The sequence below is a fragment of the Ceratotherium simum genome, chromosome 3 (genome assembly GCF_057802395.1).
Source record: "Ceratotherium simum simum isolate JZ-2026a chromosome 3, ASM5780239v1, whole genome shotgun sequence".
NCBI classification, from domain to species: Eukaryota; Metazoa; Chordata; class Mammalia; order Perissodactyla; family Rhinocerotidae; genus Ceratotherium; species Ceratotherium simum.
Genome location: NC_141902.1, coordinates 40735902 through 40763240, shown reverse-complemented (window position 1 = coordinate 40763240; position 27339 = coordinate 40735902). Strand labels below are relative to the sequence as shown.

Sequence of the window (27339 nt, the reverse complement as noted above, 5' to 3'; positions counted from 1 at the left end):
CCCCTAGATTTTGACTGGGAGGGAGTGGAGTTAAGTAATTATGATATTGAGAGAAGCTGGCATGTCTGGGTTGTGGGAACTGGGAGAAAAGAAAATGTAATGATAAAATCACATCTGTAAATTACATGGAGTAGAGAGGCAGGAAGGACATGGGATTTCCCCACTGATATATCTTTGTGTCAAGAACTGAAAAATGTGGGAGGATACTGTACTCTGTTGAGCTAATCAAAAGCAGCAGCTAGTACGTAGTGAAAGCTTTAGTTGTTAAATGGCAAGGAAAAGTGTGGCAGTTTGGTAGTTTATATTGCAAGCAAGACATTATGTCTAACTACTGTGGAGGGTAGAGAAACGTGAAACAGTTCCTTCCTTCACTGAGCCTCTATTTTTAAAAGGATGTAAAATGTTTGCATGTAGCGGCCTGTCTCAGTTCCTCTCTTAGAGCACAGCCCTTAATCCAAGTATTCTCAGATTCAGATTTGGAGAATAAATTGGTATGTCAGGGACCTTTTTTTGTTTTTCTTTTTTATTCTTTCATGTAATTAAATGGCTTCTGACCTTTTTTTTTTTAGATTGCCCTTCTAGAATGATCATTTCTATCTAGCTGCCCTCCTGTTCCATCATGGAGTGAAATTTCTATTGTCCTAGGTCATTAGGGAATAAACCATTTGGGGATGAAGAAAATAAGTTTGCCATATGATTGAAGATTTGATGATTTATGCCCTAAATGTTTTGACTTGAATTTTGAATGACAATATTTCTAACGTGCCTTTTTAAACAGAGAATGTTTGACTTGATCTTTTCTTGATTCAGGGTCATGTTTAGGAACATCAGTGTTTTGTGCTGTGGATGTATACGGCATGGGGCCTGAAGCTGAATGATTTAGTTTGTCACTATAGAGCTGTGCACGGTTGGGCAGCACCTTCTCCCCGGGGCCCTTGAACTGCCTTGGTTCGCAGGCTTCTGGGTGGATGTACGTGTCCTTAGGCACTCTTCCTTTCTCTTTCTCCTCTGCCTTCAAGGGCTGTTTATGAGCGGATACCTCTTTGTTGGCTTAGACTGTGAATGGGTTTCTTTTCTCTCTCTTTGGTAACTAGCTTTCTTCTATGCCAGTGTCTGCCACTTGCAACCTTGCCACCTGCCCTGTATTCATTTCCAATCTCTGCTTCTAGTCTCTGTTGCTGCCTGGCAGCTCTTTGCCTTTCCCTTCTTATCTTTTCCTTCTCCTTTCTCTTCTCCTTTGTGCTCATAGCTGTTGTCAGCAAATCGGAGGGAGGCTTTTTCTGCAAACAGCCATCTGATCAGCCTGCAGCTCTTTAACACTTTTGGCTGCTTTTGTAGCCGAGTGTTCAGGGCTTACTCTGAAACTTAAATACTTGAAGAAAAAGGTACTTCTGAATTTGAAGCCAAGGATTTGTCAGGACACTTGTCACTATATAAATGAAGTTTCACTCTACCTCTCATGAAGTGTAGTGACCCATACTAAGAGTATCTCTTGTTTTAAATAAGGTAGAATAAGTTAGTGTTTGTATTTATTATCCTTCTTGAATGGTTCCCATTCTTTGATTGGTTTTCCAGGGTACAGCAGCATTTTGGATGGATATTCTCAAATGTTCAAGGCCCAGAGAAAACGCCAGCTCTTCCATGAAGCCTTCCTTAACCCTTAATCAGCCTCAATCATAGCATTAATTCACCTGTCCTTGCAGTGTGCATGTTTTCTCTCTTCCCAGATTAGAGACTCTTGGAAGCAGAGGAGGGAGTGGGGATCTATTCGTGTCATTTTTGTATTCCCTTCTTTATTTCTGCTCCGAAAACAGTACCTTGTAGAAAACAGCTGTCCCAAAAATATTCTTTTGAATTGAATAACCCACTGTGTCTTCCAGGTCCCTTTTGTTGTTTGTGTCTGATGCTCGTTGAGGGTCCCTCCCACTTCTGTCATCTTGCACTTGCTCACGTTGAAACTCCCCTGCCAGTTGCACAAATTCCTCAGTTCTTCATGTAGTCTGTCCCCAAAGAGTTTGGCTCTTTGCTGCTTTGGAGAATTTAGTGTCAAATAGAAACTGGGTAAAGTTACTATGTACATCCTCTTCCAGAGCCTTTTTAAAGAGACAAAGTTCTTTACAGTTCTCTGTCCTTAGAAATGCTCATTTATTCCTCACACATTTTTTGTCTCTGAGCCAGTTCACTCCCCACGATAAAACAGCCCCATTACTTTTTTAACAGCTTTACTGAGCTATAATTCACATATCATGCAATTCACCCATTTAAGTATATAATTCAATGTTTTTTTAGTGTATTCACAGAGTTATGCAACTATCACCATAATCTAATTTTATATTTTCATCATCCCCTAAAGAAACCCCATGCCCATTAGCAGTCACTCTCCATTTCCCCAACTCCCATTCCTAGGCAACCACGAATCTACTTTCTGTCTCTATAGATTTCCCTGTGCTGGATATTTCATATAAATGGAATTATATCATATGTGGTCTTTGTGACTGGCTTCTTTCATGCAATACTACTGATTTTTAAAAATACTCTTATATTTATAACTTTTGCACAGAACAGATTTGGTCTTATAACTCTCATAAGGCCTTCTGTGGCCTGGTTTTATTGGCTTTGTGATATTTGGTTAAGTTGCAAAATACAATGTTACACATCAAATAACACTGGCTGCTGGTGGTAATGAAAATGGCCTTGTTTCAGAGCCAAGACAGTTTTGCCCAAGATTCACTTATAGTTATATTTCATAAGGCTGATCCAAACTATTGCTGCTGTCAAATGAATTGGGATATAATAGGACTCCATGGTTTTCCTACTGACCCATCTTCTAATGAGTTATTTGAGGCTTTGGGTTGTATAATTCCTAAGGATCATAAAGCATTGGAGCTGGAAGCAACCCAGCAGTGATTTAGCCTAGTCTCTCTTCCTTTAACTCCCATCCTATTTTATAGATATCAGAATGTTACTTGTTTAAGATCAAATAGCTAATTAATAGAGCCAATTATAGCAGGATTAGAACCAGTGTGTCTCAATTACTAATGTAAGGTTCTTTCTTTTTCTTTTTTTTTTTTTTTTATTTCTAATTTTTTGTTTATTGCAGTAACATTGGTTTATAACATTGTAAAAATTTCAGGTGTACATCATTGTACTTCTATTTCTGCATAGATTACATCATGTTCACCACCAAAATACTAATTACAACCCATCACCACACACATGTACCGAATTATCCCTTTCACCCTCCTCCCTCCCCCCTTCCCCTCTGGTAACCACCAATCCAATCTCTGTCCCTATGTGTTTGTTTATTGTTGTTATTATCTACTACTTAATGAAGGAAATCATACGGTATTTGACCTTCTCCCTCTGACTTATTTCACTTTGCATCATGCCCTCAATGTCCATCCATGTTGTCACAAATGGCTGGATTTCATCGTTTCTTATGGCTGAGTAGTATTCCATTGTGTATATATACCACAGCTTTTTATCCATTCGTCCCTTGATGGGCACTTAGGTTGCTTCCAAGTCTTGGCTATCGTGAATAAGGCTGCAATGAACACAGGGGTGCATGTACCTTTGCAAATTGGTGTTTTCAAGTTCTTTGGATAAATACCCAACAGTGGAATAGCTGGATCATATGGTAGTTCTATCCTTGATTTTTTGAGAAATCTCCATACTGTTTTCCATAGTGGCTGCACCAGTTTGCACTCCCACCAGCAGTGTATGAGAGTTCCCTTCTCTCCACAACCTCTCCAACACATGTTGTTTCCTGTCTTGTTAATTATAGCCATTCTGACGGGCGTGAGGTGATATCTCATTGTAGTTTTGATTTGCATTTCCCTGATAGTTAGTGATTTTGAACATCTTTTCATGTGTCTGTTGGCCATCTGTATATCTTCTTTGGAGAAATGTCTGTTCAGGTCTTTTGCCCATTTTTTAATTGGGTTGGTAGTTTTTTTGTTGTTGAGATGCATGAGTTCTTTATATATTTTGGAGATTAAGCCCTTATCAGATGTATGGTTTGCAAATATCTTCTCCCAATTGTTAGGTTGTCTTTTTCGTTTTGTTGATGGTTTCCTTTGCTGTGCAGAAGCTTTTTAGTTTGATGTAGTCCCATTTGTTTATTTTTCTATTGTTTCTCTTGCCCGGTCAGATGTGGTGTTTGAAAAGATGTTGCTAAGACTGATGTCGAAGAGCGTACTGCCTATGTTTTCTTCTAGAACTTTCACAGTTTCAGGTCTTACATTCAAGTCTTTAATCCATTTGGAGTTAATTTTTGTGTATGGTGTAAGGTAAGAGTCTACTTTCATTTTTTTGCATATGGCTATCCAGTTTTCCCAACACCATTTGTTGAAGAGACTTTCTTTTCCCCATTGTATGTTCTTGGCTCCTTTGTCAAAGATTAGCTGTCCATAGATGTGTGGGTTTATTTCTGGGCTTTCGATTCTATTCCATTGATCTGTGTGTCTGTTTTTGTGCCAGTACCATGCTGTTTTGGTTACTATAGCTTTGTAGTATATTTTGAAATCAGGGAGTGTGATACCTCCAGCTTTGTTCTTTTTTCTCAGGATTCCTTTAGCTATTCGGAGTCTTTTGTTGTTCCATATAAATTTTAGGATTCTTTGTTCTATTTCTGTGAAAAATGTTGTTGGAACTTTGATAGGGATTGCATTGAATCTATAGATGGCTTTAGGAAGTATGGACATCTTAACTATGTTAATTCTTCCAATCCAAGAGCACGGAATATCTTTCCATTTCTTTGTGTCTTCTTCAGTTTCTTTCAGCAATGTTTTATAGTTTTCGGTGTACAGATCTTTCACCTCTTTGGTTAAGTTTATTCCTAGGTATTTAATTCTTTTTGTTGCAATTGTAAATGGGATGGTATTCTTAATTTCTCTTTCTGCTACTTCGTTGTTAGTGTACAGAAATGCAACTGATTTTTGTATGTTGATTTTGTATCCTGCAACTTTACCATATTCGTTTATTACTTCTAAAAGTTTTCTGGTGGATTCTTTAGGGTTTTCTATATATAAAATCATGTCATCTGCAAATAGTGACAGTTTCACTTCTTCCTTTCCAATTTGGATCCCATTTATTTCTTTCTCTTGCCTGATTGCTCTGGCTAGGACTTCCAGTACTATGTTAAATAGGAGTGGTGACAGTGGGCATCCTTGTCTGGTTCCTGTTCTTAGAGGGATAGCTTTCAGTTTTTCACCATTGAGGATGATATTAGCTGTGGGTTTCTCATATATGGTCTTTATTATGTTGAGGTACTTTCCTTCTATACCCATTTTATTCAGAGTTTTTATCATAAATGGATGCTGGATCTTGTCAAATGCTTTCTCTGCATCTATTGAGATGATCATGTGATTTTTGTTCTTCATTTTATTAATGTGGTGTATTACGTTGATTGATTTGCGAATGTTAAACCATCCCTGCATACCTGGAATAAATCCCACTTGATCATGGTGTATAATCTTTTTAACGTATTGTTGTATGCGATTTGCTAGTATTTTGTTGAGGATTTTCAGATCGATGTTCATCAGTGATATTGGCCTGTAATTTTCTTTTTGTGTTGTCCTTGTCTGGTTTTGGTATCAGGGTAATGTCAGCTTCGTAGAATGAGTTAGGGAGCTTCCCCCCCTCCTCAATTTTTTGGAAGAGTTTGAGAAGGATAGGTATTAAGACTTCTTTGAATGTTTGGTAGAATTCACCAGGGAAGCCGTCTGGTCCTGGACTTTTATTTTTGGGGAGGTTTTTGATTACTGTTTCGATCTCCTTACTGGTTATTGGTCTATTCAAATTCTCTACTTCTTCTTGATCCAGTTTTGGAAGGTTGTATGATTCTAAGAATTTATCCATTTCTTCCAGATTGTCGAATTGGTTGGCATATAGTTTTTCATAGTATTCTCTTATAATCTTTTGTATTTCTGAGGTGTCTGTTGTAACCTCTCCTCTTTCATTTCTGATTTTACTTATTTGTGCCTTCTCTCTTTTTTTCTTGGTGAGTCTAGCTAAAGGTTTGTCTATTTTGTTGATCTTTTCAAAGAACCAGCTCTTGGTTTTATTAATTTTTTCTATTGTTTTTTTGGTCTCTATTTCATTTATTTCTGCTCTGATTTTTATTATTTCCCTTCTTCTACTGATTTTGGGCTTTGTTTGTTCTTCTTTTTCCAGTTCCTTTAGGTGCATTGTTAGATTGTTTGAGATTTTTCTTGTTTGTTGAGACAGGCCTGTATTGCTATAAACTTCCCTCTTAGAACCGCTTTTGCTGTATCCCATAAATTCTGGCATGTCGTATTTTCATTTTCATTTGTCTCCAGGTATTTTTTGATTTCTTCTTTGATTTCTTCATTATCCCAGTCGTTGTTCAGTAGCATTTTGTTTAATCTCCATGTATTTGTGGCTTTTCTGATTTTCTTCCTATAGTTGATTTCTAGTTTCATACCTTTGTGGTCAGAAAAGATGCTTGGTATTATTTCAATCTTCTTAAATTTATGGAGACTTGTTTTGTGGCCTAATATGTGATCAATCCTGGAGAACGTTCCATGTGCATTTGAAAAGAACGTGTATTCTTCGGTTTTTGGATGGAATGCTCTGTATATATCTACTAGGTCCATCTGTTCTAGTGTGTCGTTTAAGGCCCATGTTTCCTTATTGATCTTCTGTTTGGATGATCTATCCGTTGGTGTAAGTGGAGTGTTAAAGTCCCCTACTATTATTGTGTTACTGTCTATTTCTGTTTTTATGTCTGTTAATAATTGCTTTATATATTTAGGTGCACCTACATTGGGTGCGTAGATATTTACAAGTGTTATATCCTCTTGTTGGATTGTTCCCTTGATCATTATGTAATGCCCTTCTTTGTCTCGTTTTACAGTTTTTGTTTTAAAGTCTATTTTGTCTGATATGAGTACTGCTACCCCAGCTTTCTTTTCATTGCCATTTGCGTGGAGTATCTTTTTCCATCCCTTCACTTTCAGTTTGTGAGTGTCTTTAGGTCTGAAGTGTGTCTCTTGTATGCAGCATATATATGGGTCTTGTTTTTATCCAGTCAGCCACCCTATGCCTTTTAATTGGAGCATTTAGTCCATTGACGTTTAAAGTAGCTATTGATAAGTATGTACTTACTGCCATTTTTTAACTTTTTTTTTTTCCTCAGTGTTTTAGTAGTCCTTCTCTGTTCCTTACTTCTTCTATACAGAATAGATGGTCACTTTAGTTTGACCTCTGTCTGAAAGCTGTACTCTTTAACTACCCTCCTCCCTCCTTTTATGTTTTTGATATCATATCCAACCTCTTTTTTGTGCATTTGTATCCATTACGTTCTAATCGTGGAAATAGATAATTTTTCCTATTTGTGGTCTTCTCTTTTCCCCTTAAATCAGTCCCTTTAACATTTCTTGTAACACTGGTTTCTTGGTGACAAACTCCTTTAATTTTTGCTTATCTGGGAAAATTTTGATCTCTCCTTCCATTTTGAACGATAACCTTGCCGGGTAGAGTATTCTTGGCTGTAAGTTTTTTCCTTTTAGCACTTTAAATATATCATGCCATTCTCTTCTAGCCTGTAAGGTTTCTGCTGAGAAGTCAGCTGATAGCCTTATGGGGTTTCCTTTGTATGTAACTTGACATTCTCTTGCGGCTTTTAGGATTCTCTCTTTATCTTTAATTCTGGACATTTTGATTATGATGTGTCTTGGTGTGGGCCTCTTTGGGTTTATCTTGTTTGGGGCTCTCTGTGCCTCCTGTACCTGGATGTCTGTTTCCTTCCTTAGGTTAGGGAAGTTTACATCTATTATTTCTTGAAATAGATTCTCTGCCCCCTTGTCTCGCTCTTCTCCTTCCGGGACACCTATAACACGGATGTTAGTGCGCTTGATGTTGTCCCAGAGGTCCCTTAGACTGTCCTCACTCTTTTTAATTCTTTTCTCTTTTACCTGTTCACCTTGGGTAATTTCTTCTAGTCTTTCTTCCAGCTCACAGATCCGTTCTTCTGTATCCTCTACTCTGCTTTTGAGTCCCTCTAATGAGTTTTTCATTTCCAGTATTGTATTCTTCATTTCTGATTGGTTCTTTTTTATATCTTCCATTTCTTTGTTGACATTCTCACTGAGTCCATCTATTCTTCTCCCCAGATCAGTGAGCATCCTTAACACTCTTAGTTTGAACTCTCTGTCGGCTAGGTTGCTCATTTCTGTTTCACTAAGTTCCTTTTCTGGGGTTTTGTCCTGTTCCCTTACTTGGAATGTATTCTTTTGCCTCTTCATTTTGCCTCTTTCCCTGTGCTTGTGTCTACGTATTAGGTAGGTCAGCTACGTCTCCTGCTCTTGGATAGGTGACCTTATGTAAGTGATGGCTTAGGAGGCTTCCAGTGTGCTTCCCTCAGTTCTCAATGTTCCAGGGGTGACCCCTATGTGGGCTACGTGTATCCTTCTGCTGTGGCCTGTTTGCTCTCCCTGTAGGCGCCCAGGGAGGCCGAGTTATGCTCCTGGCCAGCTGTTGTAATGCTCAGCTGCTTGTAGTTGTTGTGGGCCCCCCAGTCTCTTTATCAGCTGTGGGGAGCCCCAGCACAGTTGGCTGCAAGTTCTAATACCACATTTGTGTTGCAGTATTTCTTTTAAGTGAGTAGGCCCCCACCGTGGCAGGTTGTTAGGCTCAGGGCCTTACAATTGCTGTAAGCCTCTAGCCTATTAGGTCTCTTGTCAGCTCTCTGAGGATTGCAGCTGGGTGGGGCTGGCCTCAGGCACAGGAGCACCCAATTGTTTCAGGTTTTGGAAGGTGGAGCAAACCTCCTATGTGGGTCTTTGAGAAGTACAAGTCTTCTGTGGCTGAGAAGCCCTGCCGCCCACAGGTCCACACACACAGTCAACACAGTCCTGCCCCGTGTGCGTGCCACGACCTCCCCAAGCGGACCCAGTCTCTCCACGGCGGGACCCCCACACACTCCGCCACCACCCCACACTCTCCACCCGCTCCTTGTGCACACCCTGCCCTGCTCAAGTCGGCTCAGTTGCCAGGCTGCAGAGAATCCAGTCACCAATCTATGCAGGCCCACACGTTGCCTGAGGGCTTGTTGTTGGGTGGGGCTAGTCTCTAGGGTGGGCTGCCTGCCCTGGCTGAGCTGGATTAAATCGGTGCTCTAGCGGGTGGAGCAGACCCTGGGCTAGCAGGCCTCAGGGAGAACTCCAATGCGGGTGGAGCAGACCCTGGGCTAGCAGGCCTCAGGGAGAACTCCAATGGCGTCTGTGTCAGCACGCTCACACCAGGCCACAACAGTGGCCGCCGCCAATGTCCCAGTCCCTGGAGAGGTCTCACCCCTCACCGAGATGCACTCAGGGCCTATTAGGTGAGTCTCTTGTCACCGAAGCACTGTGCACCTTTCTTTCTGGTGATTTTAGGATGCTTTCTGGAACGGGTGAGTTTGTGCGCGGGCCCTTTAAGAGCCAGTTTTAGTTTCTTTGTGAACCGGGTTTTCTGGGGGTGCTACCCAATGCTTTAGTAGCAGGCAAAGTCAGATATTATGCCGCTGGTCTCAATTGTGCTGGGTCCACAAAATGCCCACAGCGGGGGCGCTCCCCGGCTCAGGGCCCCGCGCCTCCAGGGAGGCTGCGTACCTGTGAGCTGCTCCCGGCGGCCGTGAAGCTGGCGGCTTGTGAAGGCGGCGTTTTCCTCTCCAGAAGGGAGTCTCTGCCTCTTCTACCCCAGTTAGGATTGTCCGTTGTTGCAGGAGTTCCTCTCATCCAGTTTTCAGTTCTGTCTCAGGGGTAATTTTTTCACGAGTAGTTGTAAATTGGCTGTGTCCACGGGAGGAGGTGAGTTCAGAGTCTGCCTACGCCGCCATCTTGACTCCGCCCCATCTAAGGTTCTTTCTTTTACTTCTTTTTGGCCTTGTTGCTATTTTAGCCTGGGTTCTCTGGAAACCAGAGCCTGAGGCAGGAATTAAGTGAAGCTTTATTTAGAGGTGCTATCCCAGAACAGTGAGAGTGAGGGAGAAGAAATGAGAAGCAAGAAACTATGAGAAGCAAAGTAAGATGATTGGATTACCATGCTGGCAAGTGTGTCATGATGAGCCTCAAAGAGATACAGCTGGTTGTTCAGCAAGTGCAAGTGTTTGACCACATGTGATACCTCCAAATAGGATAGATGAACAGTTCATGGGAGCAGGGAAGGAGAGGTGATTTATCTGCCTGACTCCTTTCTGCCTGCTGTTTCACATTATCACAGGTCACACTGTGGAGATTTAACTCATAGTTCTGAGTTGTGTCATCCTGCCTCACCAATAACTATTTGGAAAGACAGATTCCATACCCTGGTATAGGATTTCATCCAAGTTTGAAAGTGGTGGGAGAATCCAGAAACTCGGGGTATATGGCTAATTAGCAGTCAATGGGGAGGATCTCCCCCTCCTCCACACTATCCCTGGTTGACCTCTGGGGAAAAACTGAGAAGGCACATAAGATATGTGTGATACACTTGCCAAGAAATTGTCCTTCCTAGCCAAAGTTTCTGAAGTCATTTAGGAGGATGATGGCACCTTCAGCTAGTGTATTTGAAAGATTTACTTAGAATGACAGTTACATATTTTCTTCTTCTATTAAGATATTTTTTCACATTGCTGTGGTTGAGACTCTTCAGAGTACTGAATATTAGAAACCTGTAACTAAAACCTTTGGTTAGGAAACTTGTTTTCTTGACCATTTCTTTTCTCTACAATAAAGAAAACACCTGGAAAAGCTTTTCAGAATTGTAATTGCTCAGTACCTAGGTTTCTGTGTAGATTGCCCCTCATGGAGAGATCTCTGTCAATTCAATTCTTATTCTTCTCTCGAAATGAACTAACTCCTACTGTGAGAGAAATCTTGAGATTCCTCCTGCTCTGACCTCTTAGAGTTTACTTTCACTATATTTACTCTACTCTCTTTCATTTGTATATTACTTCAGAATTATTCTCTCCTGGTTTGATTATATGCTAATTTTCCTTCTAGATGTCTAACTTTTTGTAAATCTCACCGCTGCCTAGAATTATAAATGCTTGTTGACTGTCTAAACGTGGGCTGGAGTATTTGACATAGGCCAAGTTGTCCAATAGAATTTGGACAGTGGACAAAGAGATAATTACATCTTCAAGCTTTTCAAGCTTTTCAGTGAATAACTGCTAATGAAAATTTTAAAGTGAGTCTGGAAAGGTATGAAGATAAGAGAGGATCATATGTTAATTAATGAGTAAGGGAGGAGGTTATTTCAGTGTGGGGACAAGTGGTAAGAAATACCAAGATAAGGAGTCCAAAAATGGTGGTTAAATAATAACTATGGTATAAAAAGTGAAGAAAATCACACAAGGAAAAGGAGATTTGTGACAATGACATTTATAGAATTATGGAATACAGAAGCTAGAGGAGCCTTAGAATTATTTAGTTCAATCCATCATGTATAAGTGAAGAAACTGAAGCTGAAAGAGGTTAAGTGACTGGAGGCCAAACATTAATTAGGATCAGAGCCAAGACCTGGACTGAGGTCTTCAGATTCCAGATGGTTGTTCCACATCTACTTTGTACCACAAAGTACCACATTTTAAGAATGTTTCATGCTTCTGTTCCTGAAAAGCTTCTAAAGAGTTGTTATACTATTTAGTGTTTTTCTCACTGCAATATTTGGTAAAAATTATACGGACTTGAGTTTTTATTGATTGATTGATTGTGAGGAAGATCAGCCCTGTGCTAACATCTACCAATCCTCCTCTTTTTTTGCTGAGGAAGACTGGCCCTGGGCTAACATCCGTGCCCATCTTCCTCCGCTTTATATGGGACGCTGCCATAGCATGGCTTGCCAAGCAGTGCGTCGGTGCGTGCCCGGGATCCAAACCGGCGAACCCCGGGCCGCCACAGCGGAGCGCGCGCACTTAACCACTTGCGCCACTGGGCCAACCCCAAGTTTTTATTTATTTCTAATGTTTCAAAATGCATTAGGTATTAAAGCTTAGAGTGTGTGTAATGACTTTACATTGACAGTTTAGTGTCTGTTAAAGAGCTTCAACAAGAAAATCAAACCATCTTAGTAGCTGAGGATAGTGCTAATAATTTAATAAAAGCATTTTAATGGTTGCTTTTGTCCTAAACTTGCTTTCAAGCCCACTATCTAAACCCAAATCAGGTCTTAAAAGACTCTGATGTTTGCCTGGAGTCCAAACATTTGCTCTTGTATATTATGATCCTTCGGTAGCTATAAGGTGCCAAAGGCACCAAGTCTGGGCCAAACAAAACTAAACTAAACTAAACGCTCCCCACCCCCTGCATTTTTCCAAACCATCCTAGCCCTGCTCCTGGTCACAAGGCTCTGGAGAAGAGTGAGGGCTGAATTTTGGATTCCACAGCCAGGTGCCTTTGGGCAGTATACAAACTGTGTGATCTTAGGAAACAGCTCAACTCTTTTGGAAGCAGATCCTTGTGTACCTTTCATCTTTGTGATTCTGGATCACTTTTATGGAAACTTACATATCACAATTTTATCCTAAAGAGTTTGCATGTGATTAAAATATGGATAGAATCTAATTTTTAAAAATATATCCAGTTCTATATAAAGAAGCTAATTCTGTTTTCTGGAAGACAGGCTCTGTGAAAATAGCATTTAATGGGCATAATCTACTAAATAATTCTTTGTATTAGATGTTTCCTCATTCATGCAAGAGTCAGTTTCTATAATGAAGATGTTTCTTTGTCATTTATGTATAACTAGTTAATGTGTATTTGAAGAGAGTCCTGGTAATATTTGGCAGGTTTTTCCAAAAATTAAACTGTTTTGGATTTTTGTGGTTGTAATGAGTTGTTCCAAATGGCTTTGGAGAGCAGACAATTGCAGGGAAGGTAATAGGATGGAGGCTAGGATGTGGGCTGCTCCTACACCCTAATTCTTTCTTCCCTCAGTGCTTCATTTTCTACTTGTGGACCAATAATTAGGAAAATGAAATAACATTAAAGCAATATTGTTTTTCATATGATTAATAGCTGTTAGTCCTTTACTATAACTACCAGAGATTTTGTGTTTTTTAAGCAGTGAGTAATGGTATACACATTATGTCCTGTTAAGTGGTTGAACACAAGAAAGTAAAGAAGTGTATAAAAAACCCTTGTTATGATGTGATGAGAATTGCACTTTACCTCTGTGGTCTTCCTCCCCAAAACCCATAACTCCAGTAGAATCCTGAGGAAGACTTCAGACAAATCCCAACTGAGAGACATTCTACAAAATACCTGACCAATATTCCTCAAAACTCTCAAGATATAAAAAACAAGGAGAATCTAAAAAGCAGTCACAGCCAAGAGGAACCTAAGGAGACATGACTACAAAATATAAAGTAATATGTTGGATGGGATCCTGGAACAGAAATGGACATTAGGTTAAAACTAACGAAATGTAAATCAAGTATGGATTTTAGTTAAAAATAATATATCAGTATTGGTTCATTAATTGTGACAAATGTGCCATACTAAAGTAAGATGTTAATAATAGAAGAAACTATGTACTTATCTTTGAAAATTTCTCTATCTCTAAAACTGTCCTAAAATTTTAAAAAATATTTAAATGTTTTTTTTAAGGTGGCTGAATATATAAGGTAATTAGGAGATGAAGGATGGGAAAGAGTTAAAGATGACTCTGGAATTTCAGGGTCAATGAGAAATAGTCAACTTAGGATCTAATTATTTGCTTTGTGGGTTTACCTATTGCTCATTTGGGGTAGATTTGGGGAAGGTTTTTCTAAATTCAAGGAAAAAAGAAAAGTACTCTTTAGTCATCACATACCCCTCAAGTATAATTTCACCATAATTTTTTTGTTTCTAGTGTTTTGAGTTTCACTTGAGCTGAAATATTCTAAAAATGTAACCACCCCCTTTTTGGCACACTACTGAAGATGAGAAGAAACCATTTATATGGAAACTAGAATAGCTGGTATTTCAGACTAAGATAATAAGCTTCTACATTAACAATGCATGGATGTAATTTTTTGTGAAAATTTGGTTTATGTTAATCTTCTACTGGTGTTTCTAAATTTAATTTTTTAAAAACTCCATTCACTCAACTAAAATTTATTGTGTGTTCTTGTACAGGGTGATATGGTGGTCAGGAAGGTGACTTGTACACAGATCCTGCCCACAAGGAGTTTATAGTTTAATGCTGGAGACAAGACATGCTTATAAACAACTATACCATAAAGTAGAGGGTTATAGCTTTCCAACAGAGGTGTTGATAAAGTGCTATCCAAGATGAGTAGTGGAAGAAATTACTCCAAATTGGAAGACTCTGGGAAGGCTTCATGAAGGAAATAGTAGGTTGATTTGGTCTTAAATAATTTCAGACTCCTCTAAGTCAGGGGTTATCTATTCTTAATTTATGTATCTATAGCACATGGTAGATATTAAATAACATTTGTTGAATGACTGAGAGATTTGTAAATACAGAGAAGGGAGGAAGGAAAGACATTCTAGTCCTACCTATTGCTTCTTACAACGTGGTATAAAACGAATGTCTATGTCTGTCTTTTTTTTTTTTTTTTTTGCCTAGCTGATTCTTTAGTTGATAAATTAGTTAATTTGATTCTCTCACTTTCCATTTCTGCATCTCAACAAATACATTATTTATAAATATATTATTTGCAAAGGCTTTTACGGTGACTTTCCAAGGGCTAGAATATGGAATGGAGAAGCAAAGCCAGTCCTTTATTCATTGAGTGCTCTATTTTTTAGGAGCCCACTGCCCAGCTTGAGATTTATTGAGGCTACTTGCACTTTTGTTTGCCTTTCTTCTTTGGGCTACTTTAACGCTTGTGGAAATCTCTACCAGATTATGGGGCAGATTCAGGGAGAAGAGGTAAAACTCAAACAAGCCGTCTACTTCTTAGCAACTCCGGTCAGGGGTCTGATGAAGAAGGTTAAAACTATATCTAAAATAAATATTGCATATCATCTGTGGATTTTAGTTATAAGGGTTCTCTCCTTCATTTCTATGGATTCTTAAGAGGTAGGTGATAGCACATCTCAGCCATTTTTAGGAGGGTTTCCCTGTCAGTTGCACTGTTGTAATTTGTTTTTTTTAATGATTCAAGTTTTTAATCTACAGGCAATAGCAATAATGCATGCTGCCTTTTCCCCAAGAACTACCAAGTGCCTTAGCAGTGGATTTCTAGGGATAAAGCTATTGGAAAAACTAATATAGATATAATACCAAAACCACAAGTGACAAAATAAAAACTAGATACATTAGACTTCATCAAAATAAGAAACTTTTGTGCTACATAATAGGAGAAAATATTTGCAAATCATATAACTGATAAGGGACTCGTGTCCAGGATATATAAAGAACTCTTATAACTCAATCATAAAAACACAACCCAATAAAAAATGGGCAAAGTATTTGAATAGATATTTCTCCAAATTAGATACACAAATGGGGGCCGGCCAGGTGGTGTAGTGGTTAAGTGTGCACACTCCACTGCGGCGGCCTGGGGTTCAGATCCAGGCGCACACTGACTCACCGCTTGTCAAGCCATGCTGTTCCAGCATCCCATATAAAGTAGAGGAAGATGGGCATGGATATTAGCTCAGGGCCAATCCTCCTCAGCAAAAAGAGGAGGATTGGCAACAGATGTTAGCTCAGGGCTAGTCTTCCTCAAAAAAAAAAAAAGATATACAAATGGCCAATAAGCACATGAAAAGGTGCTCAACATCATTAGTTGTTAGGGAAATTAAAATCAAAACAAAACCACAGGGGCCAGCCCCGTGGCGTGGTGGTTAAGTGCTCGCACTCCGCTGCTGGCGGCCCGGGTTCGGATCCTGGGCACTCACCGACGTGCCACTTGTCGGGCCATGCTGTGGCGGCGTCCCACATCAAGTGGAGGAAGATGGGCATGGATGTTGGCTCAGGGCCAGTCTTCCTCAGCAAAAAGAAGAGGATTGACATGGATGTTAGCTCAGGGCTGATCTTCCTCACACACACAAAAAATAATAATAAATAAATAAATAAACAATGCTCTTTATTTAAAAAGAATAAAGAGTAAAAAATAAATAAATAAATAAAACCACAGTGAGATACCACTTCATACCCACTAGGATGGCTATAATAAAAAAAATAGACAATACAAGCCTTGTGAGGATGTGGAGAAACTGGAACCCTCATATACTGTTTGTGGGAATATAAAATGCTGCAGCCACTTTGGAAAACAGTCTGGAAGTTCCTCAAAAAGTTAAATATATATAGAGTTACCAATATGACCAAGCAATATCACTCCTATGTAGATACCCAAGAGAAACATCCACCCAAAAACTTGTACACAAATACTCATGGCAGCATTATTCATAATAACCTATTGGTAGAAACAACCCAAATGTCTATCAACTGAGAAATAGATAAGCAAAAGGTGGTATATCCATATAATGGATTATTATTTGGCAATAAAAATAAAGTGTTGATAGATACTACAACATGGATTAACCTTGAAAATACACTAAGTGAAAGAAGCCAGACCCAAAAGGCCACATATTGTATGAATCTATTTAAATGAAATCTCTAGAATAGGGATTTCAAATCCATAAAGATAGAAAGTAGGTTGCCAGGGATGGTAGGGTGGGCGTAGCAGTTGGGAGAAATGGGAATTAGCTGTAAATGGATATGGGGTTTCTTTTAGAAGAGACAAAAATTTTCTAAAATTAGATTGTGGTAATGGTTGCACAATCCTGTGAATATGCTAAAAACTACTGAATTGTACACTTTAAATGGTGAATTTTATAGTATGTGAAGTATATCTCAATAAAACTGTTGTCCTTACATTAAAGATGGTACTGTCAGGCCAGATACCTACAGCAAAATCAGAATAAATGTCTTCTTAAGAATGGTTCCAGCTGGTATTGGTGTGGAAAAGTTTTAGGGTAGTCTTTTCTCAGGCCATGTGGATGTTCTAGTTCTTGATATTTTAGAATTAAGGGAAATTGAACTTGGCTAGCCTTACTACAACTTTCAAATGTATTAAATTTATACATAGTGTTGTTTCCAAGAATTTGCAAACACTAAAAATGTGAAAAGGTTAGGAACTGCTTAGAAAAATTTTAGTGACCATTGCTATTCTTAGAAAAGTTATTACACCAACATTGCATTTCAGTTCCGGAGCCAACAGAATCTATGTCAGAGTAAGCTAGCAAACATCAAGAAAGCTGCTAGGAAGGCAAATTGGAAAATTAAATTAATATTAGCCTCTTGAACCAATACTTTTGTGTGTGGCCCATTGTACTTTTCTGTTTGCCTGAATTGGCTTTGGTAATTAGATGTTGAATTAACCTTAAAGAAATGGATGGAAATGTATACTATATGGACATGTCCTTGGAGCAATAAAGCTCATAATGCATTCTCCATCATTTGTCTTCAAAAATTATTTTTGCTGGATGTGTGATATGTCTACTTTCATTCTTAATGTAACGTATTAGCATATTCATAGCTGTTTATTACGTTCTCCCCTTTTTATTTTCTTTGACTTCTCTCCTACTTGATCTATTCAGAACTAAATTAAAGATGTCAAAATCTTTTCCTTTTGGGAAACATTTAAGAAGGGAAGAATAAGACACCTCCCTCCCTTCTTCAATGAAAGGAGAACCTCATTCATTCATTCAAGAATTATTTACTGAGTGCCTGCTCTGTGCAAAGCATTATGCTAGGTGTTGGGTGTTTCTAAAATAATCATGGAGATTACTGCAAAGCTGAGCCTGAAGTGTAGTTGAATGTAACATTACAGTGCTATGATGATAGCAGCAAAGAAACTACACTGTTGTGGGTAAGAAGAAATAGAATAATTCCATTGAACTCTCTGTGACAGAGTGACAAATGGCAACAGACCTTGTCCGAGTGGTGATCATGAGCTGAAGAAGGACTCTATTTCCCAGGAGTGAGAAAGTGCTTTGACCTGATGTTAAAGCCAGCTATTCTCATATTCAGGCTATAACAGCATTGTAAATTCACATATCAAAGAAAGTGGGCGACAAATACTACATTTCTCCTTTCTACTCTTCTCCTGCCCTTTTCTTACACTCGGAATGCCCTTTCTGACCATTCCTATCTCCATTTTGTTTCTCCTCCTTCCATATTACTGTCTGTTGAAGCATAGTCTTTACTACTAGTTTTATCGTCACTGATATTTCTTAACAAATCATCTGGTCTTCCATGTTGAGCTTAAAGGACATATGTACATGTATACAAATATGTACATAGGCATAGTCAACTTTTTATTTCACTTTGCCATTCTCTTTTTGCCATTTTAAATTGTTTTAACTATGGTTGATGTGGGTTGAGCAGCCTTTTGGTATGAATCACTTAAGCATAGTCAGAATACAAGATACACCAGAGGGGAAAGTGAATTCTGTCATAACTTATTAGCCATCTCTCTTATGTTAGAAAAGACAGCATGACAGGAAAAGGAGTCCTTGCCATAAATGCCATATCCGAAAACCCAAGGTTAAATTGAAAAATATCTAGGAAAAATGATAGAATTTGCTAATTATTCAGTAATGCCACTTGTAATCATCTTGGAGGAGAACGAATGCCTTCCTGGACACATCTGACTGTCTAAATAAGCCAAGGGAGACGGAACTCTACCTAACAGGATTTTGTAAATTATTGGGTAAGACTGCGCTTTAAACTGGATTGGATATCGAGCTATTTTTTACCACTAACGAGTGAGTGTAGACTTGGGAAGAAAGTCAGATTAGTTCTAAACAAAGTAAAAGAATCTTATTTTTCTTTCCAAATCTGAGTTGTAGCATGATTTAAATTATGTGTTGCAGTTATATTTAGGGGGCAGTCAGAGGAAGCGTAATCATCAAAGGAGTCTGAGACAGAATGTTCAGAGAGGTAGGAGATGAACATAGAGTGTGTGTTATTGGGAAGCAGAGGGAGCAAGAGTTAAATAAAAATAAAAAACTGTAGTCATTAGCGTTGAGTGATGCCTAACAGGGAAAATGATGATTGAAATGTACCTGTTGGATTTAACAACAAGGAGGTCATTAATGGCCTTTGACAGAACATTTTAGTAGCATAGTGGGGCAGGAGTCCTCATTAAAGTAGAAAAGTGAATGGAATAGTCAGGAAGAAGATAAGGATGCTGACCTGCAGTGCTTCTACTCACCACTGTACTAGAAGCCCATGCATAATAGGAATCGCAAAAAAAAGTATGAGGCTTAGAAAGAAACAAAAGTAATGTCATTACTTACAGATGATATGATTTTTTAGTTTCTACTAGAAAAATCCACAAACTACTGGGTACAAGAATATGTAAAAATCGGAGTTTGATTTTTGTTCTAACTGCTTGACATGTATTATCCTGTTTAATCTTCTTAGTAACTACAATGAAGTACAATGATTGTCCCCATTTTATTGATGAGGATATTGTGGTACAGAGAGGTTGAGTAACTAGCACAGTCACACAGCCCTGTGGATATGAGGATTTGAGCCCAGGCAGTCCAGCTGCAAGGGCCCAAACTCTTAACCACTGCTCTCTGCTATCCGCAAAGAAAAGGACAGAGTAATTAGAAGGGACCCAGGATACCAGGAGGGGTGGTTTTTTTTTTTTTGTTTTTTTTTTTTAATTTAAAGATAGGAGAATGTTGAGCAGGTATATGAGTAATGGGGAAGAGAGGGACTGATTAATGGAACTTAGTTCTGGAGGAGACAGAAAAAAATGAGATCAAAAGAACTTGGGACGAGTTCGACCTTGGTCAGGAGAAAGGACCTGTCTTCCTCTGACACTAGTTCAAAGGTTGTTATGTCTGAAACAAACTGCAGAGTTGGGAGGAAGGCATTTTTAGTGTTCTAATACTGTTGGCAAGTGCTTTCTGACTACATGTTGTAGGCAATGCTGTATTAGGAACTATTCCTTTAATTTTTGTGACATGTGACACAGTTTCTCTGGCCAGAGGCTACTCTTAGGTCAGCATATATTTCTCACTTAGTTCATCCAAGCGGTGCCTTTAGAGAGAGTTTACCCCATGGAAGATCTGTCAGGAACATGCATATGACATTTTTGAGTCATTCTATTTAGTTGGCGTTAGGACAGAATAAAACCCTCTCAGCTGATGAATAAAAAGCACCTGACTGACTTGAGTACCTGATTCTTGAGATGCCTCAGAACAGCACAGGGCTGCTCAGGTTTTATGATATATAAACAAAAAATAGAGATTGTAAAAAGTAGGATCAACACTGTTCAATTGGCAATTGGTTCAAAGAAAAATGTGGTCAGGCAACAACCTCTAACAAGGGAAGCATCTACATAATTGCACATCACTGACAGTGTTCATCCAAAAGTGTCCCCAAATTCTCTTCTGTAGTACACCAACAACACTAGTAGGCAGATAATAATCAACAGACATTCTTTGGACAAGAAAATCAAAGATTCTTTAGGAGGTAAAACACATTTTTGACACCTTCAAACAAATGCCAGAAGAATTTGGCAAAAGAAATTCTAGCAAATGCCAAAGTTACAGTCAGCCAGGGTACTGTGTGCTTGGCTCACAGCCAGGCCGGCACATTCGAAGTCTGAGGGGTTCCTTCTCTACATCATCAGAGTAGCGCTTAGGATAATGCTCCAGATGTATAAGTGTTCAAAACTTGAACTCAGACCAAGCCTAAGTGGTATACAGCCTGTTCCAAGGTTGATTTAGTTGCTTAGTGATTGTAGATTCCTTAGGAGTCTCACTGGTCTTTTGTCAGCATGGCATGGCAAGACAACGAAAATTTTAAAACCACAGATTTATGTAGCGTGTCCTCTGGGTATGAGTACCATGTCTTGTAACACAGCCAGCCCTGGAAGAGTCAACTGTGACAGCATGGTCACAGGCTCTTTGAGGCTTGGACCTAAATCTGGAACCTGTTGTGTGTGCTGGGAGGAATTCAGCTATTCTAGTTGTAGGACAAGGTCTTTGGCAAATATGGACATGGACAAGAGGAGGATTCTAACAAGAATTAATGGTATTTTTTTTTTTTTTTTTTTTTTTTTTGGTGAGGAAGATTGTCCCTGAGCTAATATCTATGCCAGTCTTCCTCTATTTTGTATAAGGGAGGCTTCCACAGCATGCCTTGGTGAGTGGTGTGTAGGTCCGTGTCTGGGATCTGAACCCATGAACCCTGAGCTGCTGAAGTGGAGTGCATGAACTTAACCACTATACCACCGGGCTGGCCCCAAGAATTAACAGTATTTTGATAAGCTAGCAGAAATGGGAACTCTAAGAGTAAGCAACGTTCAGTGTTTCAGGGAGTCATCTTCAGGGCCTGAGGTACTCAAGAGAGGAGACAGATACAGAAGGGGCAAGGTGGAAATACAGTTCTCTAACCTGAATACAGGGAAAACAGACTCCTAGTTACAAGCAGCTGGTTGCTAGGTTAGAGCTAGACTGAGCCTGATACAGAACTCATCAGTATTGGACTAGGGATTCTTAAATCCCCTCTTCCCTCTCAGCCCCCAAATTTCAGACTGTCCCAAAGCCTGGTGAAAGAGCTACATCTGAAAGTAGCCAAAGTCACTGAGGATTCATTGTGGAGGTTGGGGTTGGGCTAGGAGTGGAGGGACAAGAAATTAGGCAAGCCCTACATCTCGCTGCCCCAAACAGTGCTAAGGAAGGGGGAAATATTTTCCTGTGATAGATAGGTACCTAAGTCCATTAACTCCCAAAGGAGTATGAAAGGGAATATTCCTTTCTCTCTATAATCCTTACTGCAACATTAACAGAAACAGGTGCTAATGCAGGTGGCAAATGAGAGGAATGTGACTCAGTTTACCAGTCTTTAGAAGTCTGTGAACTTGAGTGTAGGCCAAGTGGGCCTTCAAGGAAAATACACATATTATTTGTTCAGGGTAACAAAGCATATAAGTAACTAGTCAAATTATTCTAACTAGAAAGCCTAAAAAAATTAATGACCTTGCTTATAAAGGAGGGTTGAAAGAACAGTAGTCAACCCTGTATGATTGGTGACCTTTTAAGATCCTATCGTGGTAAATTATATCATTGTATTTTTCAGTAGACCAGATTCAATTGGACACCTGCCTGAGGAGTATATTTTTAAATGACATTTCATTATCAAAATTGGGATCTTTTTCATGCCCAGACTATTGCCAAGCAAACAAGAGTAACATTTTCAGCTCTGCATCCTGGCTAAATTCCAGAACCCCATGTGACCAGGCAAACTCCTGGAATCTTTCTGACCACCAGTATTAGAAATGGTATGTCTGTGGCCTATTGTTTTTTTGTGTGTGTGTGTGTGAGGAAGATCAGCCCTGAGCTAACATTCGTGCTAATCCTCCTCTTTTTGCTGAGGAAGACCGGCTCTGAGCTAACATCTATTGCCAATCCTCCTCCTTTTTTTTTTTTCCCCAAAGCCCCGTTGGATAGTTGTATGTGATAGTTGCACGTCCTTCTAGTTGCTGTATGTGGGACGCGGCCTCAGCGTGGCCGGAGAAGTGGTGCATCAGTGCGTGCCCGGGATCCGAACCCGGGCCGCCAGTAGCGGAGTGCGCGCACTTAACCACTAAACCACGGGGCCGGCCCCTATGGCCTGTTGTTTTTTCCTGTATATTGTTAGTGCTGCATGGGAAAATTTATACTCTAGATCAAATAGGTATGAAAGTATCATAATCACCATTTATTGAATACTTTAATAGATATCAGACACTGTGCTAAGCCCCAAACATCAATGATCTTATTTAATTTTCATAAATCTTTAAAGACAAACTATTTTCCTTCATTTTATAGAGGAAGCTAGGCTTAGATCAAATAACTTGCCCAAAGTCACCCAGTTAGTGTCAGAGCCAGAATTTGAACTCAAGGAGTTTGACTGCAATGCCTGTGATTTTAATCATTATATTCTATTGCCTTTTCTCTTTCCACTTTTGAAATTAACTCAGGACTAAAGCCATTTTTTAAATATTAGAATTGTTTACTTGTGTGATTTTCTGAGAGGAAAATCTTACAAAGCAAATGGAAATATGAAAAATGAAAATGCCTCGATTTCATATCCACAATGCCAACTATAATACATGAAAATATTAGGGAGCTCACTCATGCCATATCAAGAAGGAGGCTTGTATAAAGACTGTCATTTGTGATATTTATTGAGACTCTTCTTAAAAGAGAATTTGTCTTTTATCATCGTTTGAAAAGCTTTAACAGTTTATTTTCTGGCCTGCTGGAATATTAAAATAGCTTCCAAGTGACCTGGTCAGTATATGGCCTGCTTCTGGCCACATTATCTATAGAGTTGGGATAATCATTTGAGAAAAACAAAAGGAGATGTCCATGTCTTTAGTTTCTAATGTCTCTGTGACATTCAGGTAGTCTTCAAGTTAAGGCAGATGAAAAATATAAGGTGATTGGGAATACCATAGAAATAGCCACCAAATGCTGGAGTACACGAAATAGAACCAAAGAGTATTAACAGTATTAATTTTCTTTTTGTATTTTTGTAGAGAAATGATAAATAGCTGTCATATCCACAGTTTTTTTCCGTAGAACAGGGGCCCTGGACAGAACTTTGTATTCTTTATATTCTTGCTTATTTCAAGGGATTCAGAAACCACCTCCATTTACACTGCCTAGGATACTCGCTTTCATCAGCCAAGGCAAGTAGCTGAGTGTGCGGCATCGTCCACCCAGGCAGGCAGGGGCCCAGAGCACTCCTCATGAGGGTTGTCGAGCATGTAGGTGTCTAATCCCTCTGCCGGGACTTCTGATAAGGACACTCAGTCAGACTAACAACCCTCCCGCACGCTTCAGGGCCTCTCCTTCCTTCAGTTTTTAAACTGGCCCCTTTTGGAAAACTTGTGGTAAGAATGCTCTTACCATTTTAACAGAGAATAGATTTCTTCTCCCTGTTGAGTTCCAGGCCACTCTTCTCTCTCCTGCCTGTCTCAGACTTCACATCCTTTTGTTCATTGTCCCTCGTCCAGCACTGCCCTTCACATAACCTCGGGTGTCAGTGTGACAGAAGACTGCAGACTTTCCCCGGACTCTCCACAGAGTCAAACCATGCCCACTTTTCATCCTCCTCCTCCTTCACCTTCTCTTTTTTGGGAAATGGAGTGGGATCCATGGAGTCACCGAGCTTCGCTAACAGGCGGAGTTGCCTGTTGTTATAGCATTTAACTAGGAGGACTTAGCAAAGTGAAACATGCTTGCTTTTTCCCAGCATAGGGTTTTGTTACCACGAAGCTTGAGAATGAAGCTTACAGGGAGCTGGAAATTCCACTGAGCCAACCCGTGTTTGCTTCATTCCCCCAGGGCTTTGGAGTCATTAACTCCTTAAGCATTCCCACAAAGTAGTGCTGAATTATATCATAAATCATATCAGTGACACAAGGTATTTTCAGCTGTACCTTATACTGCTGCTCAAGGAGAAGTAAACATAAAAATAAACAAATAGTAAGGGCAGAATGAGGTAGCATTGTGATTCTGCTCTTCTTCGTACCCTGTCTCTGGGTGTAGGATTTCATTATGCAAATCTTATTATAACACCAATTTCCTCTGTCCCCCTCCCTCAGACCCCCAGTTCAACAAAAATTAATTTCATTTAATTTTTTAAAAAATCAGTGTAATAATGATCACACATGTTCATTCTCATTTAGTCTATCTAAAATTATGCCAGGAATTCTGTTAAGGAAGTACACATTTACAACAATCAGCTATCAACTTTTTTGTTTGTTTCCCAAGTTCAAGTCTCTCTGAGAGATCAAGCTACCAGCAGCAGAGTATTCATGACTCATTCATCCATTTATTCATTCATTACGAGAAACATTGGAGGCTAGAGTACAAAAATGAATAAGACATAGTCATTGCTCTTGAAGAATTTATAATCCCGTGGAGCCTTTTCATTCATTAATTCATTCAGTATTTACTGATCATGTTCTTCAGGTGTTCTCACTTGCAGAACTCTCTGGCTATGCATCAGAATTACCTGTGGAGCTTTTAAAAATAGTATTGCTCAGGCCTCACCCACACCTACTGAATCGGAATTGCCAGGCGTCTGTTCTATTTTAAAGCTTCACAGATGACTCTAGTGCACAGCTAGGGTGTTGAGAAGCACAGTTTATTGTGGAAGGTACAGTGTTACAGTCAGCATACATCTCCACCTCAATCTTGCATAACCTGGTATTTTATTTACCATGTTTTCTGTCATTTCCTATGATATTCTGTTTATGATTCCTGGCCACTATAATGCCTACAGGTTCGGCACCTCCAACACCGAAGTTACCTTGGGGCAGGTGAGATCAAGTTGCCACTAAATGCCAAAGTTAGATTATTGGTTCAGACATCATCCATTCTGGTTCCATAACACTCTCTGCTTTCCTATTGTGACTGCAAGGTTGACATCCTGCACAGCTATTCATATTTTTTTCTTGAGGCCAAAGGATGCAGCAATGTTATCCAAAGAGCTTTGAAACGGGGAACCAAATGTAAGTTAAATATGGTGGTAGGAGCCATTTCATAAAGATTACGAGGTTGTTTTAGGAGTGAAGTGAGGACTGTATTGGCTTGGTATCAAAAAGAAACTGGCATTGTCTTCTTAATTCAGTCTGCCTGGTACCTCTATCATAGCCATACCAGATGATCAGTTTCCTCTCACATATGGCCTCTCATTCATTCCTTCATTCAATGATTATGTATTGAATACCTACTTACATCAGGCACTGTGTTAGGGCTGCAGATACAGTGGTGAACAAAACAAGTGATTCAATTTATTTCTTTGAGTCTCAGAAAAAATTTAGTTTCTTTATTTTGTCAGTATCATGATGCGTTTCTTCCTGAGCTCCTACCCACTATTTACCAGCGGAGACAAATTACCTAAATATCCAATCTGGTTTAAGGCTTAAACTGATGCAGTAATTTAAACAGTTCCTTGAGGGAGTGTCTGCCTCTGGGTCTCAATGTCCTTCATCCACCTGAGTGCTGCTTCCTCTGCTGGCATTTATGGCTAAATCTGTGGCTGTAGGCTGCTTGACCAGAACCCAGTGGCACCCTGGTTGGCTGGGCCTCACCTTGGCTTCTACTGGTTGCATATCCCTGAGTCTGTGCTGCATCTGCTGTCCACTTCACCCTCTTGTAATCGCTCAGTGTCTGTGCCTTATGCAAATTATGGGAGCTCAGGAAACCCAAACCTCAGGCTCTTTTCTGGCAGCCAGGCTGCAACACTGAGTCCCTGTGTCTCTGCCGCATGTTGTGGTGGAGGCGACCTGAGAGTTGATCTTGTCCTAGAGTCCCAAACAAACATGGAGAGCAGGCACCCAGCCATTGGTTTCATCCTCTCTTATTTAACACTCCCATTTCTCCGCAGGCTCAGGAAATCAGGGCTGCTTTGCTGCCCTTCCCCTCATCTCCCAGAGTCTGGAAGGACTGGGCTTTCTCTGACATTATATCCTCCTCCTTCCCTCGGCCTGGTGTGGCTGAATAGTTGGATGGAATATCTTCTCCACATTGTCTTTTGTTTAGGCTTGTTGGTTCATACAGCAAAGGGAGAAATAAAGAATTTTGGAAAATCCTCTCAAGACAACTTGGCTTGCAAGGCTACCATCTTCCTGCATATCTTAGATTACATTGTTGTGTACAATTGTTCATTCTCCCTTCCTGTTGCCATGTGACTTGCAGTGCCTCCTATGGGAGGAGTACACATCCTTGCCCCGTTGATGTGGGACTTAACCATGTGACTTTCTTTGGCCGATGGCATGTGAGCGGATGTGATACAGCCACATCTGAGCAGAGGCTTTGAGAGTCAGTGCAGCTTTCTACCAGCCCTCTGGCCCTATTCCTTCTGCCATGAGAGTGGCATGACCAAAATAGGGGCCTCTTCTTCAGCCTGGGTCACAGAATGAAAAGACATGTGGAGCAGCAGCCAAGCTGCCACTGACCTGCAGGCAAACTGGAATGTGAGTAACAAGTAAAATTTTGTTGCTATAAACCACTGAGATTAGAGGTTATTTGTTACTGCAGCAAAGCGGACAAATATACTCCATAATGTTGTGCCTATCAAAAGCCAAATGTCACTTTCTTCTTTCTATTTGTATTCCTTCTCTAAAAAAGCTTAATCTCTCCCCAAGCAGATGGATGCCTCAAGCCAGATAGGGTGAAGGTTATGCATTCAGAAAGGCAAAAGAATAAAGCATCTTAATTCTTTTCAAAATAGTGCCATGTTACATGAAGAGAGGAACTACATATGGAAAATATTTTAGACTGTGGTTTTTTGTGTTTATTTGTTTTTGTCTGTGTTTTTTGTTTGTTTTTTTCTGCTCTGAAAGAAAGAAGTGATCATCATTGTGCAAATAAATGG

The 27339-nt window shown here is 39.7% G+C and overlaps 1 protein-coding gene across 7 annotated transcripts in view; it reads left to right on the top strand.

Annotated features, from left to right (window-relative positions):
- The window catches only part of FRMD5 (FERM domain containing 5), a 304355-nt gene that overhangs the window by 144444 nt on the left and 132572 nt on the right, over window positions 1–27339 (top strand). Inside the window, exon 1 of one of the 7 annotated variants that reach the window (XM_087426497.1) lies at window positions 9199–9346. The exons of the other annotated variants lie outside the window; for them this stretch is intronic. The gene's annotated coding sequence lies outside the window, so the exon portion shown is untranslated. Of the gene's footprint in view, window positions 1–9198; window positions 9347–27339 lie in introns of those variants that run through there. 7 annotated transcript variants of the gene reach the window in all.